The 18,978-nt window shown below is 33.4% G+C and overlaps 1 protein-coding gene across 5 annotated transcripts in view; it reads left to right on the plus strand.

Annotated features, from left to right (window-relative positions):
- Synd (protein kinase C and casein kinase substrate in neurons protein Synd) overlaps nucleotides 1-18,978 on the plus strand; it is a 91,936-nt gene that overhangs the window by 21,053 nt on the left and 51,905 nt on the right. The window lies entirely within an intron of this gene.

Below are 18,978 nucleotides of genomic sequence, written 5' to 3' on the forward strand. Positions count from 1 at the left end.
AATGTATGCTCTCTATAAGAAAAACATGTAAAAACTAAGTACATACACTATTTTGAAAATTGTTTTTTTTACAAAATCTGCCGCGTTTCATCTCCTGCCGTTTCTCCTCCTGAAAACAGTAGAATTGAACGAATATGCCGTGAGAGTTCGGAGCGACGTAATAGCGGTGCATGCGCGTGCGCAGCTGTGACGTCACCGCCCGTGTAGCCTAGTTATTGTAATAGCTTGTAAACAAAAATATATTGCAATACGATATGTTATAGGCATTATTTAATACAGTTTGATTTTATAGCACTACTGCATTTAATTCTTATATCGTAGTTTTTGGATGTACAAAAATAGAGACAGAGGTATGTTTATTTTTTGTTACTCTTATAAGATATCGTCTGTAAGTGTAATAGTTTTTCTTCAATACTTATGTATAATGTCGAGGTGTTGTTCTATTAGAATTTAATTGCATTACATATTGTGTGTAGGTAAGTGTTAATTTGATGAGCATTCCAACTAATAATAATAGTCCTGTAACACGCACCACTTAATTTCATCGTCCAAAGCGCATTATACGCAGACTGAATTAGATTTTTTTGTCACAGCCAAAGCAATTACGACCGTCCACAGACTACACATTATTTGACATAATCTGTGGCGGTAATTACTAATTACACCCACTAATAACAGACGCACACAACAAACAAGAAAGTGGACTCACAATTCGGAATTGCATACATTTAAATGTTTTGGACTTTCTACTTTTACGCTCTGAATTTAGTTCAGTGAGCAAGTGAAAAATGGTTGCTGGCTGCAATGTTAAATATTTTTTATTTGCGAGATGATAATTTGAAGAGATTGTGCCGGGAGAGTGTTTTGGGCCGTGTCGACATCTGACACTCGCGTTGAATTTATGAAACGGTTGTATGTAGCTTTCATTTTCGTTTATATCTAACGTAGTATTAGTTTTTGAGACTAATACCAATTTACATAGAGATAAAGGGAGGATAATGGGGTGGGTAGCAGGTAATAGGGTCGCTAAAGCAAAAGATGATGGCTTTGTGTGACGTAGCCAGACATCATCTTAAACAATCGTATTTAAATCATTTTTAAAAGCAAAGCTTTCATTATAAATAGGTATGCAATTTAAAATTCAAAATTAAATCGATTAAGTACGGTACCTAATCGCATTATCTTAGGAGAAATGAAATTTCATTCTTGGCTAGTTAATAAAATTGTATTATGAAGATAATTCAGTAAATAAAATTACATTATGAATGGTTATAGGAATTCATTGTCACGTGACTGCACACGTTCTATGAATCGACGTCTCCGGCATCCGTTACGCTATGAATGAAAACAGTAAAAGTGAAGTCCAAACAAAAATGTCCTTGTGTGATGCAAATCAGTTGTAGCACGCATTGTTCGATTGTGTGTAATTGTTACAGTTAACAAATACTTATAAGTGTATAGGTCTATGGTTAGGTAAATTTACCAAATTAAAGTGTAGGTATAAGTAGTCTTTGATTACAGTTACCAAATAAAAATGTACGGTTTTATCTATGCCTATATGGTCTATGGTTACAGTGAGGTATAGTCACGTCGTTTCTTAACTTTATGTTTGTAGTTTGTAAGCTTGTGTGCTTTAGTTTACATTGTGATCCTTCGTGATGAGGTAGTCGCTCTTACGTGTTCAAGTGTTGAGTTAGTTCTGTACAAACTGCTTTGGTTATGGAGTAGATAGGACACGGCGTTATGTAGAACAGAAGCTGTAGGTACGTTAATTGTAAAAACTATAAACATTTGGTAACTACGGTGGGTAACTAAAAGACTATGTATTTAAGATGATGCATTCCTAAGTGTAGTATAACGTAAGGTACCGCTATTAAAATTTGATGGCCATTCGTATATAATTACGCTAAATTTGAATAATGTCTTTGTATTCTGAATAAATTTACATAACAATTAGAAGAGGTACTGTTAAGTAATTAAAATAATGTCTTAAAGGTTTTATATATCTCTGAGATATTATTATTGTAGGACGGACCTTGTGACGGATTGATGTTCTGCTGCTATTATTGAAGGAAAATTACGGAATTGGTAATGTAGCGATGCGAGTTAAATTCATCGTTGACCCTTTTCTTGAGATCCTTTCATCTATTTTTAAATCATGTATCACTTCTGATTTATTTTGCACAATTAATTCTTCCGCGATACATTAACTACACTCGTGTAAGTTTCTGTGATCTGGCATTGAATGTCGAACAGAGGTCACTCGGCTTCCAAGAATCTACGCTCGATGCAGCTGCAGACACGCGCGCAGGATCCGTACCTTGTTGTATTGATTACTGGATTTACCTCGTGCACTAGGATTGTTGTGTAGTTTAGTAGGTAATTGTGTATGTTATACTTCTAGTGAAATATGGACTAGTTCTGGTAAAGTATAGCCTTACACGCTTCCTAGTAGATACTAGGAAGGAGCTAGCTTAATGGCAGAACATCTGCTTCTTTCTGGTAGGTTTTTATAGATATAGGTGACTGATATTCTTGTTCCCACGGGATAATTGTCCTTTAAATGCGGAGTGATAGAGCACGCAGACCATCGCCACATACTTTCGGATTTATTATCATAATTACATGCCAATTATCAGCACCTTATAGAAGGCATGTGTCATGAGTAAACGGATTCTCTTGCTGCCCTATGACGTCACGACTCTCAATACCTGGTTGATGAGGTGTTCTCAAAGATCTCAAGCGAAAGTATACCAGCGTATGAGTAAAGCAACAACCACGCGGCGCGGATGTAACCGCCGCGGATGGTCTTGACCATCCGCGGCGGTTACATCCGCACCTGCTACGGAACAACTGCCGTTGTGTTAGTGATGTTCGATTTTATCGATAGTTTTATAATTAGAAATAGATAAAATAGACATAGAAAACGACAGACCTTTGTTTTTCAAATAATGGTTGGGTGAATTTAGTAAAGTTGGTATGGTTAATCGACCTGTTGAAATATGGGAAAGTAGGTAGGTATTCGTTTTCTTTGAATACATCTATTTGTTTGTATTTTTTTAAACCATTTTGTGTATGGTACTTATTACCTACAGTAGGTAGTGAATAAATTTGTAAGTATATTTATCAACTTTTCCATTTATTCAGCTATACCTAAATAAATGTTTTTATTGTGTTTTCAAAATAGTTACACACTTCGGGATTATTGTCACTTGAACATACAAAAACTGTAAGTTGTAACCAATCAAATATTAAGTTGTTTGTTGTCACAGTTTCCACGAAATCCGTCTAAAAATAGTTTAACTGTTATAGCGTGACAAAAACAGCGTAACACATTCGGATAAACGAAATATCGAAAAAAGATGTATAAAAAAGTATCGATACAATTATTACGGCAGGTGGTGAATAGGTGCGTCCGTTAGCCTGCGCCTACGCAGCTATACGTTTCGTGATTCAACGTGTAATGCGAACAAATGCGCTGTATTTGTGCGCTTCCTAATTTTGGTTTGTGGGTTTATAAGGTAGCTAGCTGGTGTTGTATTATAATTGAATTTTGTTTTTGGAGTTGGACAGACAAATTTATATAAATATGTTCGAGCTGTAACTGGTTGTATATTACATATTCAAAACTTCTAATTAAAAGTTAATACATTCATACATTAAATAACAGATATTTTTGTTCAATAATTGTTCAAAAAATTTCTAATCCTATGTCTATGTGCAGTGGGTTAACCTACATAACAAATCGTTTACAATAACAGTAAAACGTTCATACTTCATGTTTTAACAATACTTTTCCAATACAAAAAATAATACACAATACATTGTATTCTAATATCCAATACGTTCGTAACATATTGCCCATTCACGATCATCGATCTTTTACAAAAAAAAAAACAAAACAAAAGACCACAGAGTAGGTAGGTAGTAGGTACAGAGCCCGTGAAAAATTGTAGGTCTACCGATATGCTATAAAATGCAAAGAGTACAGGGTAAGTGGATACAGAGCCTGTAAAAAATTGGAAGTCGACTGTAGATAAATGAACAAAATGCTACAGGGCCGTATTGTACTGTGTGGTTGGTATGATCGCCTTTGAAAGGGTTAACGAGTTTCAGTACTTCGTAGAGTGATGGATGGAGGGTAGGCTCCTGTTTTTTATAAGTTTGCAAATTTATACAGAGCTGATTGATATGTGTTTATGATCCAAAAGCTTCAGCGGTTTAAAAATGAGCCTGTCACAGACAGAGTTACTTTCGATAATATTTCTAGAGGAGTAGCAATATAATAATTTGATAAAACAATCGACTCAGCACTAATTCATAGCATATTACGCAGCTTTACAGGTGCGTGGAATTCTGTAAAATAGCAAGTAAGTAAATAAGGAAATTTTCAGTTATTGGAATTAATCATTCACATAACTAAACTTATATTCAATTTTGTATCAATTAAACTGAACAGTAATTAACAATTTCTTTGATGAGCCCAAGCTGAATGCTCCGTACCTACTTAAACGTAATGTTCACACACGAGTACATAACTAATGTGACACACTTATACACTCACGTAACTGAGTACAAGTGCCGAACAATATTTGCCGAGACGAAAGGTGCGGTGATCTTCGTGTGTGGTGTAATATGTGGGGTGTAGCGATTTTGGATGTATAGGAGAATATTTTTTGAGCTTGAAGGTTATATTACCCGAATATATAGATACGAGAAATTCCTGTAAACAATCTCTTTGTCAATTCGTTTATTTTTCATCAGTAAAAAATTGTCACTTGTACATACATATTATACATATTAAATAAAAAGTAAAGCGATACTAAATTAAGTTTAACTCTTTAAAGTGTGCAATTTATGCCATAAGCTTAAATAATATTAAATTAAGCGCTGATTTTTCAATCCTTGGTTAAAACTTATTCGTCGAATAATGTATAAAACTACCATTTTAAAAACGTATTCTAATTGCCCGTATTTGACAGTTTACGTGACATTTTAATATTATCGTGTAATACTTTATTGGACGGATAAGTTTTATCCAAGCATTGAAAAATCGGCCCTTAAAAGATTATCCACTCATTCACTTACACACCGCTTAATTAGTAATTACTTACAAAGCTTGAGTATGAATAATTGTATGTGTATTACATAGCATTAAAAACTGGTCTAAAAGGCGGTACTTCAAACTTAAAAAAAAAATAACACTTTCCGTCGCCTCGCCGTCGCTTATATCTCGCGCCACAGCAAAGCAAACACTGGGCGTAGACGCACGCGCACACAATGCCATAAGATTGTGATCAAATCATAGCCGCAATGTTTGGGGGTGGCTTCTGCTTCTTGCGGAGTAGGTGTTTGTTTTAATTTAAAGTCCCTTGTACAGATCATTTAAATTTCAAAGATTACCCTTTGATCTACTTATAGTACAAAGTTTACTTACAAAACTTAAGCGTGTACAAATACATTTTGTTTTATTGATAATATTTTGTTGTAAACTTGTCTTGGAACATTTGACTGCTACATTTATAAAGCGAGCTAAAAATAGTACATTACAATTTAATTAAAAAAGTCTGTCGAAGTTCTTACAAGTTCTTAATGAATACAAAGTTTCTCGTCTAGATTGTTACACGCGTTTTAATTTAGTAACTTTCTAACATACCTTAATTTGCTAAGTTTTTAATTAATTAAATAAGATTTAAGACAAATATATATTAACTGCGAATAAGGCGAGACTGTGCTATAACGGTAGTTCATGGAAATTGTATGCGAAAGTTAACATGCGTGAAATATATTAACATAATAAATATTATTAATATACAATACGGGTCTGGTGTTTTGTTATTCGCGGAGATGTTTGCCAAAACGGCAATCGGTTGTGTGCTTTATGAATAATGTAATTAAAATGCAAATTTGCAAAGCAATAAATTAGATTAGATTTAAAATGTGGATATTCTTGTTTTAGTATAAGGCATAATTTTAATGTATAATTAATAGAAGTGGCCTAGGCCGTGGGACAGATGTGCTAAAATAAGTGGCTCTTAACTGTTATCTGATTAGAATATAAAAAGCGTATTAAAATCTCTATGTTTGGCTATCTCCATTCTCCACCTACGTTACATAACGGAGACATGACCGTTTCCATCTTAGCTTTTAATACCTAAGCATCCATAACGTCCAAAATATAACATGAGCATTTTCAAAAGATATTGAATTTTAGTAATATGTAATACTTATAAACGCATAATATATTTCCCGATTATACACCTTTTTATTCAATACATAATTTACTATAAAAAAACTTGCTTGCAATCAAAACATTTCAAAAATGTCTTCTGAGAAAACCAGATCGCAACTCAAATATTTGAAATCAAATATTTCCTGTGTATAATATTAATGTCCACGCAGTACCATACAATATAAACCAATAAAAAAGATCACCACATCCCACGCCGCGCCGCTGGCTCAAACTCGCGAAAGGTGAACCGGTGCGCGTCCCTTCCTTGAGGCAGGTCGGCTCGCATTCCACGATCGTGGTAGTGCATCCAAAATTACATGTTTACTTCATTTGTGAACTATAATACTGATATTCTATCTATCTACTGTGTTCCTGGCTTCAGCATTTTACATTGCTGCTCCGCTCCTATTTGTCGTAGTGTGATGTTATTAAGCGTAGAATCTTCCTCGAAGAATGGACTATCCAACATAGAAAGATTTGTTCAATTCGAACCAATAGTTCTGGAGATTAGCGCTTTCAAAAAAAATTGTTCAGCTCAATAGTCTTGTATAGTAGGTATAGACAAAAATACTGCTCCGAGCTCGTTAAAGGTGAACCGGCGCTCGTCCCTTCCTTGACGCAGGTCGGCTCGCATTCCACGACCGTGTTAGTGCACCCGAATGTTACGTATATGTATACGATGAACTATAATAATCTTATAGCTATCTATCTATTTGTATGTCTATCTATCTGTCTGCCTATCTATGTATCTGTTTACTGTTATAAGTAATAATATTGCTCCGAATCGTTACTAATTAGTACTATTTCGTTTGCAAAAATTGTCCTGTTGTTTTTACATGGTTGTGCAACAAACATACCTACATAAAGTGACATTCGCATGTACTATAATAATAACACAATTTACGCAAATGTGAGGTTATTCCTTATTTCGGAAGCGGCTTCAAGGGTCACAGTTCGACGGTTCACAGCTTAATTAAGCGAAGGTCGGTTACTCGGAACTTGAGAGAAATTACCGATTGTACCTACCTGCTATAGTGCGTTTCATGGCTGTGTAATGCGTGTATAATTGCGAATTTGTATACAATTATACTTGTTGTAATTTTTTGTGGACGAAGTTACGACCGCGACTGTATTTAGATAAGCTGCAGTCGTAGCTTATTTATGGTTATTAAAGTGAAACTTTTATTACATCGTCTCAAACTTTTTGGTCTGTGTAGCGCATGTCGCGTGTATCGCGGCTGCCGAGTAGGTATACCTGCTCGGCCGTACCGTCACGCGACATGCGCTACACAAAGCAGTGTTCGGAACCGTTCGAACAGTTTCACTTTTACCGTGGTTTCATAAAACCACACAACATTTTTTGTTTATAATACAACAATTTGAACATTGATATGGCTTGAGTTTTGAATAGTTTTAAACATATAATAATCGTAAACGAAAACCAAATCCATCAATATAATATAATAAAACCCCGCAAAAGATTCATGGCATCAAATCAAAATTAAACATACCACTAAATACATCTTTACACTGGACAAACACAACCTCAAACCAAAATATGATTATATTCCTAAACATTTCTGCGATGGCTAGGTTCGAGATCCCCCAGGGGGAGCTCTTGGCCATGTCGCTACAGATATGAAGTGAACCTTTAGGCCATCCATTCGTAAGGATGAAGCTGAAGGGCCCTTTTGATCAACAATGAAAATCGCCATCTGAAACGGAAAGGAATATCTTTAAAATTTAAAGATAAGAATCACCACCATAAAATAATATAAATATTTACTTTTCAAATTGAAATAATCAAATATTTGTTCGTTGTAATTTGCATCAAACCTGTTAGAGTATAAAATTACTTTTTAACCGACTTCAAAAAAAAGGAGGAGGTTATCAATTCGGCCAGTATGTTTTTTTTTTTATGTATGTACACCGATTACTCCGTGGTTTCTAAACCGATTTACGTGATTCTTTTTTTGTTCGATGCGGGATGGTGTCGAATTGGTCCCATAAAAATTTTATTCGGATAGGCCCAGTAGTTTTTATTTTATGAGCATTTTTGTCTGTATTTGTAAATGTTGCAAGTGCAAGTTAGAAGTCGGTTGTTTTTAACGCAGTTATCTCTCTACGTGTATAGACTATAGACTCAGGAATCAATAGTGGAATAGGAAATCCGTTTAATTACATTTATAAATGCCTTGAACACTAACCGTTGACCTTATTATGTTCATTCAAAACGACCTTCCTTTTAAATCTTAATGAAAATAACTGAAGCCAAAGAAAAACAATGGACGCACGGAATATACAATATTCTCTCATATTTCTTGTTTGTTATTATAGTATTGTTGCTTTTATAAAGAACAATGAGGGTAGTTTGAAGTTTTTTATTTCCGAATTTAATTATTTGAGGGTAATCTTAATATTTTCCTCGTTGTTGTATTCGCCACTTATTCTAGTTATATGTATTAAACTGATGTAGAATTAAACACCAAGTAATGTTTTTTTAGTTGGCCCAAATATTAAATATTTCGTATACTTAAATAAATAAATTCCTAATTATTATTACTCGTGTGTGATGTGAATCTTTTCATTAGGTATTGTCATTGTTTTTGCTTATTCACACATTCTAATGAATGTGGTTGAATTCGGCATGGAATATAGATGCCATTAGGGTACATAATGTACTTAAATGATTGAGATATACCTAGCTAATATTGGTTCATTGAATTTATTGTTCACACTATAACTCATAAGCTATTTCCGAATAGTTTGAGTTCCATTTGTAGAGGTGTGTCCTTGGATCTTATATGGATCTTATCTATGGATTATTGTATTCGGTGGATTGTTATCAGATAATACTTTGAAAGGATAGTAATATATTATATACTAGCTGTGCCCGCGACTTCGTCCGCGTGGAATAGTGACTGCATAGTAGTTACTACTTAACTTTTATTGAGGAAACACGTACTACCATAAATAATCAAAAGAACTGTTAGTAAAATTTATTATAAAACTGAGCTAAAAAATAAAAAAAATAAATGCCTAATTAATTTTCTACGTAAAGTTTATTTTAAATTATGTCATATTATTTTTAGGCACCAGGGGGGAAGGGAGCAAATTTATTTTCCTTCCTTCCTTGTATGGATGTTTTTGACAATGTATCGTGCAGCAAACAAACGTCAAAACGCAAAGGAATAGAATCCGCTATCGATACTAATTGACATAAGCGTATAATGTTTTGCTAAGGATTTGTTCACCCTACCAACGACGACGAAGACCACGAACAAAATTTTCATCCAGTCGCAATTTAATAAAATTGTGCAAAACACAATTAGAATACAATATTTAAATTTGCTGTCGTTCTGGTGCTTGGAATTTTTTTAAAACAAAAACAAACAAAATTTTTACTACAGTTTTGGGTTTGGGGTCGATTTAATAATAACCCCTGCTAATTTTTTTTTACATATTTTCCTTGTACAGACATCACTTTTCAAGAATTTTATTATATGTATTGATGAGATTCTAGGTAATTAAGTCCCTTGGGTATTAAATTGATGGAAATTGATTTAGAGAACAGTTTCGTTTTTATATAAAATAATAGTCGGTTATTAAAAACAAAAACATCCTACTATTTGGATTGTTTATTTTATAAAATCTATGGTCAATATTAAAATTATTTACAAAATTTAGATAAAAGTATATCAACCAAGTAAATATCTACATATAATTTATTTTCAGTAAACGTTATGCAATCGAATATAAAATTAGGCTTTATTATTTTAGTACAAGTTTGAAATGCATATTTAATTCAAATACCGATATGATAACTACTTCCACTATAAAGTATTTCTCGATGCACGCTCAAATTAAAAGGTTATTGACACTCCAATTAAAAATTACGAGCGCATCGATGATCTTCGATATAACGAAAACCATTCGATAACAACGGCTTACGTGTGAGGCCTGCGTGAATCATTGGTCCATACAAGGTCGCAAGAACAACTCAGTTTTTCAGCCAAAACCACACCAAGTGACACACCTACATAACAATAAGGTCGATTATCGCGTGCTAAGTTTACGTCAAGTTAGCCTTTTTGGGATATGTTTAAAATTTGATGTCATTCCGATTTTGACTCGTTTCAGTTATGTTTCGATCGTGTAAGGTGTAGAGTGTATGTGAATATAAAGAGTCGAGTGTGTAGTGTAGTGTTTATATATTTATAGAAAATTCGTGAAGAATCTCGGATTATATCTGCCGTCACGAGCTAAATATATCAACGCGGTTTGTCGAATTTTAAGTGGGTCTATTTGTGAGTCTGATTATACTGTGTCGGTAGCGATGCAGGCATTAAAATGTTGCAAGAGCGTATATGATCAATGGCTGTCTAGTTTTTGTAAATATTTAAACCTGTTTGCGCGTTGGGAAAATTTTACATACGAGAATCACGTGGATATTGTTATTTTTTGCAATTAATAGTTCTAGAATGTTTGAAACGAGTAGGATCATATATGTAGTTGTATGTTTTCTATTTCGGATTTCCTCTTTTGGAAAATCCATACTAATATTATAAATGCGAAAGTAACTCTGTCTGTCTGTCTGTCTGTTACTCAATCACGCCTAAACTACTGAACCAATTTGCATGAAATTTGGTATGGAGATATTTTGATACCCGAGAAAGGACATAGGCTACTTTTTATTGCGAAATATGTTCCACGGGCGTAGCCGGGGCGGACCGCTAGTTACCTATATTTTAACTATACAGGTTGTTGCCGTAGGTATATTTTTAAAAGCAATTACAGATAGCTACAGGTTTATCAATAAAAATGTAAAGGAAATCCTTTCTAGGTTCAATTAAATCTAGACGATTAAAATATTCAAATCTAGTTTCTACTACTACTAAAATTTTAATGTACCTCTGCCATGTGAGTTGTGACTGATTACTTCACTCGGACTTTATCTGTTAAAACATTGCACAATTTCAAGCTAAATTACCAACTATAGAGGAATAAGAAGAATCAAGAAACGGTTTATGATCAATTTCATAATAAACGCAAAAGCCATTGCTATTTAAGTCGTCTGTAATAAATAATATGCCCATATTGGAATTTTAGTATTCTCTATTGACTTGCATGTAGGGTTATAGGAATATTCACACCTTAGCTCTCTGAATGGAAAATATTTGACATTTAGGTATGCCATGAATATAATGAGGTATTTCGATGATTGCTGATCGAATATTATGCATTCGTGAGGCAGAATTTTGATATACCTCTTAGTATTTCATGCTCGATGTTCTTCTAAGACTTTTTAAATAAGTAAAATTAATTACTTAATACTATTTAACAGATGGAGGCTCTCTAATATGTATACCTAGTAGTGTTTTGTTTACAATTATAAAGACATATTCTAAATTCTTATACGAACTTATACAAATAAAACACCTTCCCTATTCCTTACTTATATTTAGGCAGGTACTTGTCTCCATACGACCTACCACGTCAATCACGCACGAAATCGATATCGTTTCGATTACCCGTGAATCGATTAATTGTTTTAAATCGATTTTTTCAAATTAAAATGCAATTACGTGCCCTCAGGCGACAGATCTCACTCAGTGGGTATCAAAGGCTGACTGACCGGTTCCTTGGTCACTGCCGTAACGTAACTTGTTCGTTTGTTATATAAAATATAATAACGAACAATTATGTATTTGTTAATATTAAACCGGAACGATTTGCATCTATCCATACAATCATACAAAACATTACACTTTATTTGAAAGAAAGAACAGAAGATATTTAACGAATAACTAAATACAGAAAAGGGAAAGAAACATTTACCATGTTAAAAAGGCGACCTTATCGCTTATAAGCGATCTCTGCCAGGCAACTGTTGGATAGGATTGTTTAATGTTTTATATATGTATATGAACATACGTATTATACTGGTAATGGGGTAAAAGTTTGTTTATGATATTTTCTTTTCTCTAATGATTTATTCAAAAAATTATCGCGAAAGATCTTTTTACGTTTGATGTTGCATCACGTTTTAAATTTATCGACATTCGTTCAACACTATTAGATTTAAATGTTCCTAAACATCCATTATTTAAAAAGAAGAAATATTTTTTGAACCTCCTTAATTTCAGAAACGATAAGATTTAAAAGCATTGTGAGAGATCTATATTTAGACTCAATTTTCGCAATCTTATTTTGTGAAAACTTTCAACATAATAGCCAGTTTGGAAAAATAACAATGTGATATAAATTGCGCGTTGCTATAAAAAGAATTATCTATCGAGCTATATATTTCAAAGATATTTATAGGCACGTAGTTAATCAAAACAACGTATGTGTGTGTGTTCGTGCCTCTGTTAGCGTTAGCTACTATTAAGTACTACCAGTGCTCCGTGGTTTTACCCGCAGTGCTCCGCTCCTGGTCTTAGTGAGATGATATACAGTAAAAGTTCTTTATTCGCGGGCAATAGGTTCCGTAAATGTGCCGCGAATAGAGAAACCGTGAATATGGAATGGTAATTTGTATGGGGTTATAGGGGATACGTTCCTAGGTGACGAAATAAGGAAGCAAATACATAAAGAAATCAGTTTTATTGAAATTTTTGACCATACATATTTATTAATTACCATTTTATTAGGTATTATCTTCAGGTTTAGGCAATGGCTTAGCACTTTTTACTCGTTTTTTAGTCGACATTATAAATTCGTAGTTGTAGTTCAGGCGTTTTCTAAGGATAACAATTGATTTTTATTTAGGTAAATATATATATGTATGTACCGATGTACCGATTCGATCCGCAAATAAAGAATTTTGGGCCGCGAATATAGAAATTAGGTCGCATTTTTTCCACCCGCGAATAGTGAAACCGCGAATGAAGGAAGCGCGAATAAGGAACTTTGACTGTAATTATAGCCTATAGCCTTCCTCTATAAATGGGCTATCTAACATCGAAAGAATTTTTCAATTCGGACCAATAGTACCCGAGATTAGCGCCTTATAATAATTAGTATACCTAGATTCGTACCTCTATCTCTGTTTAGAGTTGTTATCAAGATTCCGCAATGATTCATAATTCACTGTTAATTAATACTGTCTGTATGTGCAGATTATAATTTCTAAAGATAAGATTTATTAGATCTAAAGATATCGCTAATAGATATATTTTAATTATTTATATCGAGATAAAGCGCGTCACACACGATGAAGATACTATAATATTTTATCTTAAGATACTGTTATATTTTATATTACAGTATCTTAAGGTATCCGGTATCAGCGTTCTGACCATCATTTTTCTTTTTGTCATTGCGTACTTAGACCCCTGTAGAACCGCCATCCTGTTACAAATGACCCGAAATTTTGTGTTAGTGTTACGCAATGACAAAAAGAAAAATGATGGTCAGAACGCTGATACCGGATACCTTAAGATACTGTAATATAAAATATAACAGTATCTTAAGATAAAATATTATAGTACCTTCATCGTGTGTGACGCGCTTTATCATCTCGTTAAATATAATCAATAAAAGTTTCATATATGGTTTTCGAAAAATATTCTAATTAATTATCTTTCTATAAATGAACTTGTAACTTGATTATTAAGGCGGTTAGATTATTTTATTATATTATAGAGGACTTAATTGTAAAATAATTCCGAGATTCTTCACGCAATAAAAGCAATTTGATTAGTGATAAAACTTGTGATAAATGGCGAAGATACGAAACAAACGACGCGGGAGACGATGCAAGGGCAAATTGCGGCACATGCTGCACTATTTGGGGTGAGTTTACGTTGCTGTGATAGACCAAAATTTTTTTTCAGAATCATACGTAGTATATGTGTTATAAGCACAGTGTGTAAGTCGTAAAACCTTAATCTAAATATTTAATCCAATTGTGACTAAATCAAATTGTTTCTGTTGATAAAAGGGCGCGATTTGAAATGATTACTTGCCTTCTTATATATTTGGTTATTTAGTAAAAATGTTTTTACCCTAGAGCAAGATAAATAACATTATTACACAATGAAAATTCACTGATTTAATTCTTATTGAAAAGAAGATCGAGTTCATTTTAACATTGTTTAGCATTTAGCATAGGGTCTATGGTCAATTAAACTAATCCATTTCAGTTAGAGATGCTGCAAAGCCAGTGTATAAAGGAATGACCCTTATCCTCAACGATGCATTGCCACATGACCATGGGACAATGTAATGCTATCGATGTCTTCCTAACATCGCTCCATTGAAGCGGACACATCCTAGCTGTGTGTGTGTGTGTGTTTGTGAGTTAGTTGCACATAGCTATGACCTATGTGCGTATGTGTGGTTGGCTTAGTAGGTACCTACAGATCGAGAGGTCGTAGATTCGAATATTTTTTTTGTAGTTGCTAATAAATGCTTAATTCAAAGCTGCATAGAAAACTCTTGAACATGCATAACAACACATAAATAAGAAATGCTATCAAATATAAGTAATGCTTATTATTATTATAAGTCCTATAGGAACCGTGGCTGATATTCAGGCAACAGCCGTACTTTTATATTATTATTATCACTTACATTAACGGTACCTACTATTATTATATATCTATTGCAATTTGCAGGACGAAAACATCGATAACATCAGTTAAAAGTAACACGCTAAAATAAAATAGGGTGACCAATCGCATATAATTAATATCACGATATATCCCTCTTATGAATGAAGTAATTTTCTATAGATGCCTGCACAATACTAGTTTCTCATATAGCCTCTATATTTCTGTATATATATGACATAATAACTAATAACTTGTCGGTTGTGTAATCATCACTCAAGTGAAGTGCTCTCATTACATGTTAATATACACTTTTTATATGTTTACATTGATTTAAGTATGAGTGAATTGTGTTAACCTACTCTTTAAAGTACCGTTAGTATTGTTAATATGTTTGTAATTCGATTTGTCAAATATAGAATTAAATAAAGTTGCAAAAGACACCGATAACTTATTATGTTGATAACTCTTAGGCAATTTTTAGGGTTCCGTAGCCAAAATGGCAAAAACGGAACCCTTATAGTTTCGTCATGTCCGTCTGTCCGTCTGTCCGTCTGTCCGTCTGTCACAGCCGATTTACTCGGAAACTATAAGTACTACAGTGATGAAATTTGATGGGAATATGTGTTGTATGAACCGCTACAAAAATATGACACTAAATAGTAAAAAAAAGAATTGGGGGTGGGGCCCCCCATACATGTAACTGAGGGATGAAATTTTTTTTTTCGATGTACATACCCGTGTGGGGTATCAATGGAAAGGTCTTTTAAAATGATATAAAGTTTTCTAAAAAACATTTTTCTTAAAGTGAACGGTTTTTGAGATATCAGCTCTCAAAGTCGTAAAAAGTATGTCCCCCCCCCTCTATTTTTATAACTACGGGGTATAAAATTCTAAAAAAAATAGAGGTGATGCATGCTAATTAACTCTTTCAACGATTTTTGGTTTGATCAAAGTATCTCTTATAGTTTTTGAGATAGGTTGATTTAACTGTAATTTATTATATTTGCTGCTACGGAACCCTTTGTGCGCGAGCCCGACTCGCACTTGGCCGGTTTTTTTTGTCAATATATTATTCTAAGCGTGGCGCTAATGTATTCTAGATGATGGGCGAATCGTTAAGAAATAGTTAAAAATTAATATATTTAACTGGTCTATATTGGACTGATCATTATGATAACACATAAATACAACAATAAAAATGTACCTATATATTACGCTTATTTCATACGACCATGCAAATGTTTGCGTCTTCTAACATTATTTTCATTGCCAGCACCAAATATTCGCGTATACTAAAGTAAGATAATCTTAATTAGTATTCACTCGTAAATTTTACACTCTTGTGTATATGCGATGCTGAATAACCTATTCATGAAACTATTATTCGTAGTTTGTAAGTAAAATTAATTTCTTACACGCTTTTGTCTCGACGCGTGGAACGGCCGTTTCTTTTGTTAACTATTTAGTATTTACGGCTCATATATTTGCGTCATTATGGACTATGGAACAATACTAACACTTATTATTATCATATTACGAGTATATATTGTACTAGCTTTCCGCCCGCGGCTTCGCCCGCGTTTTCAAAGAAAAACCCGCATAGTTCCCGTTCCCGTGGGATTTCCGGGATAAAACCTATCATATGTGTTAATCCAAGTTACCCTCTATATGTGTGCCAAATTTCATTGTATTCGGTTCAGTAGAATTTGCGTGAAAGAGTATTAACACACAACACATACACATCCTTACAAACTTTCGCATTTATAATATGTATTAGTAGGATAGCATGTGCAATGTGCATGTCGCAGTGCAGTATGAAAGATGTTAGTCTCATATACAGAGTGTATATTAAGGTCATTTAAATGGGTGCGTCATTGTGATATTTTTATCTATTAAAAATATGATATCAGATGTGTAAATAAATGGTGACGAATGATAGGTTTATTTGTTTCGAATTGGATTGCCAGGTTTTGCGTCGATAGAACCTAATGGAGGTTTTTTAGGGATTTACGTTTAGGAACGCTATTTTGAATGTAGATTTAAAATAGTTCTTCTCTATACTCTGCATCTGCAAACAAAACTAAATTCAACATAACCGACTACGATCAATATCCAAAAACAAAATTATCATCTTCTCTCAATATTTCACGTTAACAAAGTATTGACACGCATTGCATAAGGAGGTACATAAAGTGTAAACGCAATCCCAAACAATGGTGCGGAATTAGTTGAAAATTAAATATTATTTATGTACCTATGTGTAAGCATTGACAGCGAACGGCCGGACACCTCGTATAGGCCGAGTGATCCATTGAAATGTTACATTTTTTAGGCCTGACCTTGAGTTTTTTAGAGGACGCAATTTTATTTTTTTGATGTGTAGGGGGGGTCAGTGTGAAGCTAAAACCAAGTTTGTGGGGTCGCCACCCTTGTCCCATGGCCGCCATCTTGAAAATAGCGGTTGAAATGGTTTTAACGATATATCTCTTAAACTATTTATCTGATAATAAAACAATTTTAACATTATTTGTTGCAAATTAAATTCTCTACAACTTTGATTCAGTAACTTTTTGTCGTAGAACTATAAATAAAAAAGTTATAAGCGAAAATGTTCAGAAATTAGAGCTATTTATATTTTTCAATAAAACCTTTTTTTATCATTTTACGAAGAAATGATATAAGACTATTTTTGTAGATTGTTTTTCGAGGAACAACTTTTATATACAACATTTTTTCATTACGTCAATAGCTAAGGTTTTACAGCGCTCAGAAGTGAGTACTATTTTTCAGTAGTAACTATACATAATAAATTGGCTATTGGCTCTTTTCCCAGACTCCACAACAATGGAAGCACACTGCAGAACATTTCAGCCCTGCTTTTCGACGTAAAAAAAACGCACTTCCAGACTCTACCTCCTGGGTTGTGGGGAAAAGATTCAATAATTAATTATTAATAAAATTGTAAAATTAATTATTAAAAATATTATTATAACAAAAATAAAATAATTACTGGTGACAAATTATTATTAGTACACACATAATATATCGTATTCTGTATAGTAAAGAGTACTTAAAATAGTACTCACTTCGCATGGCTGTAAAACCTTAGCTATTTACTTAATGAAAAAATGTTGTAAATAAAAGTTGTTCTACGAAAAACAATCTACAAAAATGGTCTGATATAATTTCTTCGTAAACTTATAAAAAAAAGTTTTATTGAAAAATATAAACATCTCTAATTTCTGAACATTTTCACTTATAACTTTTTTGTTTATAGTTCTACGACAAAAAGTTACTGAACCTAAGTTGTAGAGAATTTAATTTGCAACGAATAATGTTAATATTGTTTTATTATCAGATAAATAGTTTAAGAGATATATCGTAAAAACCATTTCAACCGCTATTTTCAAGATGGCGGCCGTGGGACAAGGGTGGTGACCCCACAAACTTGGTGATAGCTTCACACTGACCTCCCCTACACATCCAAAAAATAAAATTGCGTCCTCTAAAAAATGCGACCCCAAATGTAACTTTTCAATGGACCAGAGTGAAAGGCGCTAGGTAATCACTATTTGTAAATCTTGCTAACCTGTAAATAGGGTTGGCGATGTTTATTTATAAAATATGGTTAACTGAGGATTTTTATTTATATTTTGTACTTGAGATAACACTGACTACCTAACTAACCGACTAACTGACAAGATATATTAAACTAAGGTTAAAATTATATATTTAAATTACAAACTATAATTAAGAAACAAAGATAATAAAAGTTGTTTTATTAAGTACATACTCCATTAGATGAACAGATTTGTTATGCATCTGCGGGATCTGCCCCAAATTGATACCATAATATGAAGATATGAGGAGGGTGTTTATTTGTATACCGATATTTGGATAAAAACACCTACACACTGATGTTATCTTACCACATTATTTCCTGCCGATCTCAACGTGTTTCACTTATTTTCGTGTGTCAACACTTTTTTATAAATGCTATGTTTAAATCACTGAAAACTTTCTCGCAGCAACCCTATTAACGTTTAACAATCGAATGTTTAAACGGACGTGACCACGCATGATGCATAACAGTATCATTGATGTAACTCGGTTTCCGGACGAACGGCGAATATGCGTGCGTCTCAATAATTATGATATAATGAATATAATCGCGGTTATTTATTGTAA

This window comes from Colias philodice, chromosome 26 (genome assembly GCF_061535455.1).
Source record: "Colias philodice isolate Cphi_HAF_F1 chromosome 26, ilColPhil1 Martin Lab GWU primary, whole genome shotgun sequence".
Taxonomy (NCBI): domain Eukaryota; kingdom Metazoa; phylum Arthropoda; class Insecta; order Lepidoptera; family Pieridae; genus Colias; species Colias philodice.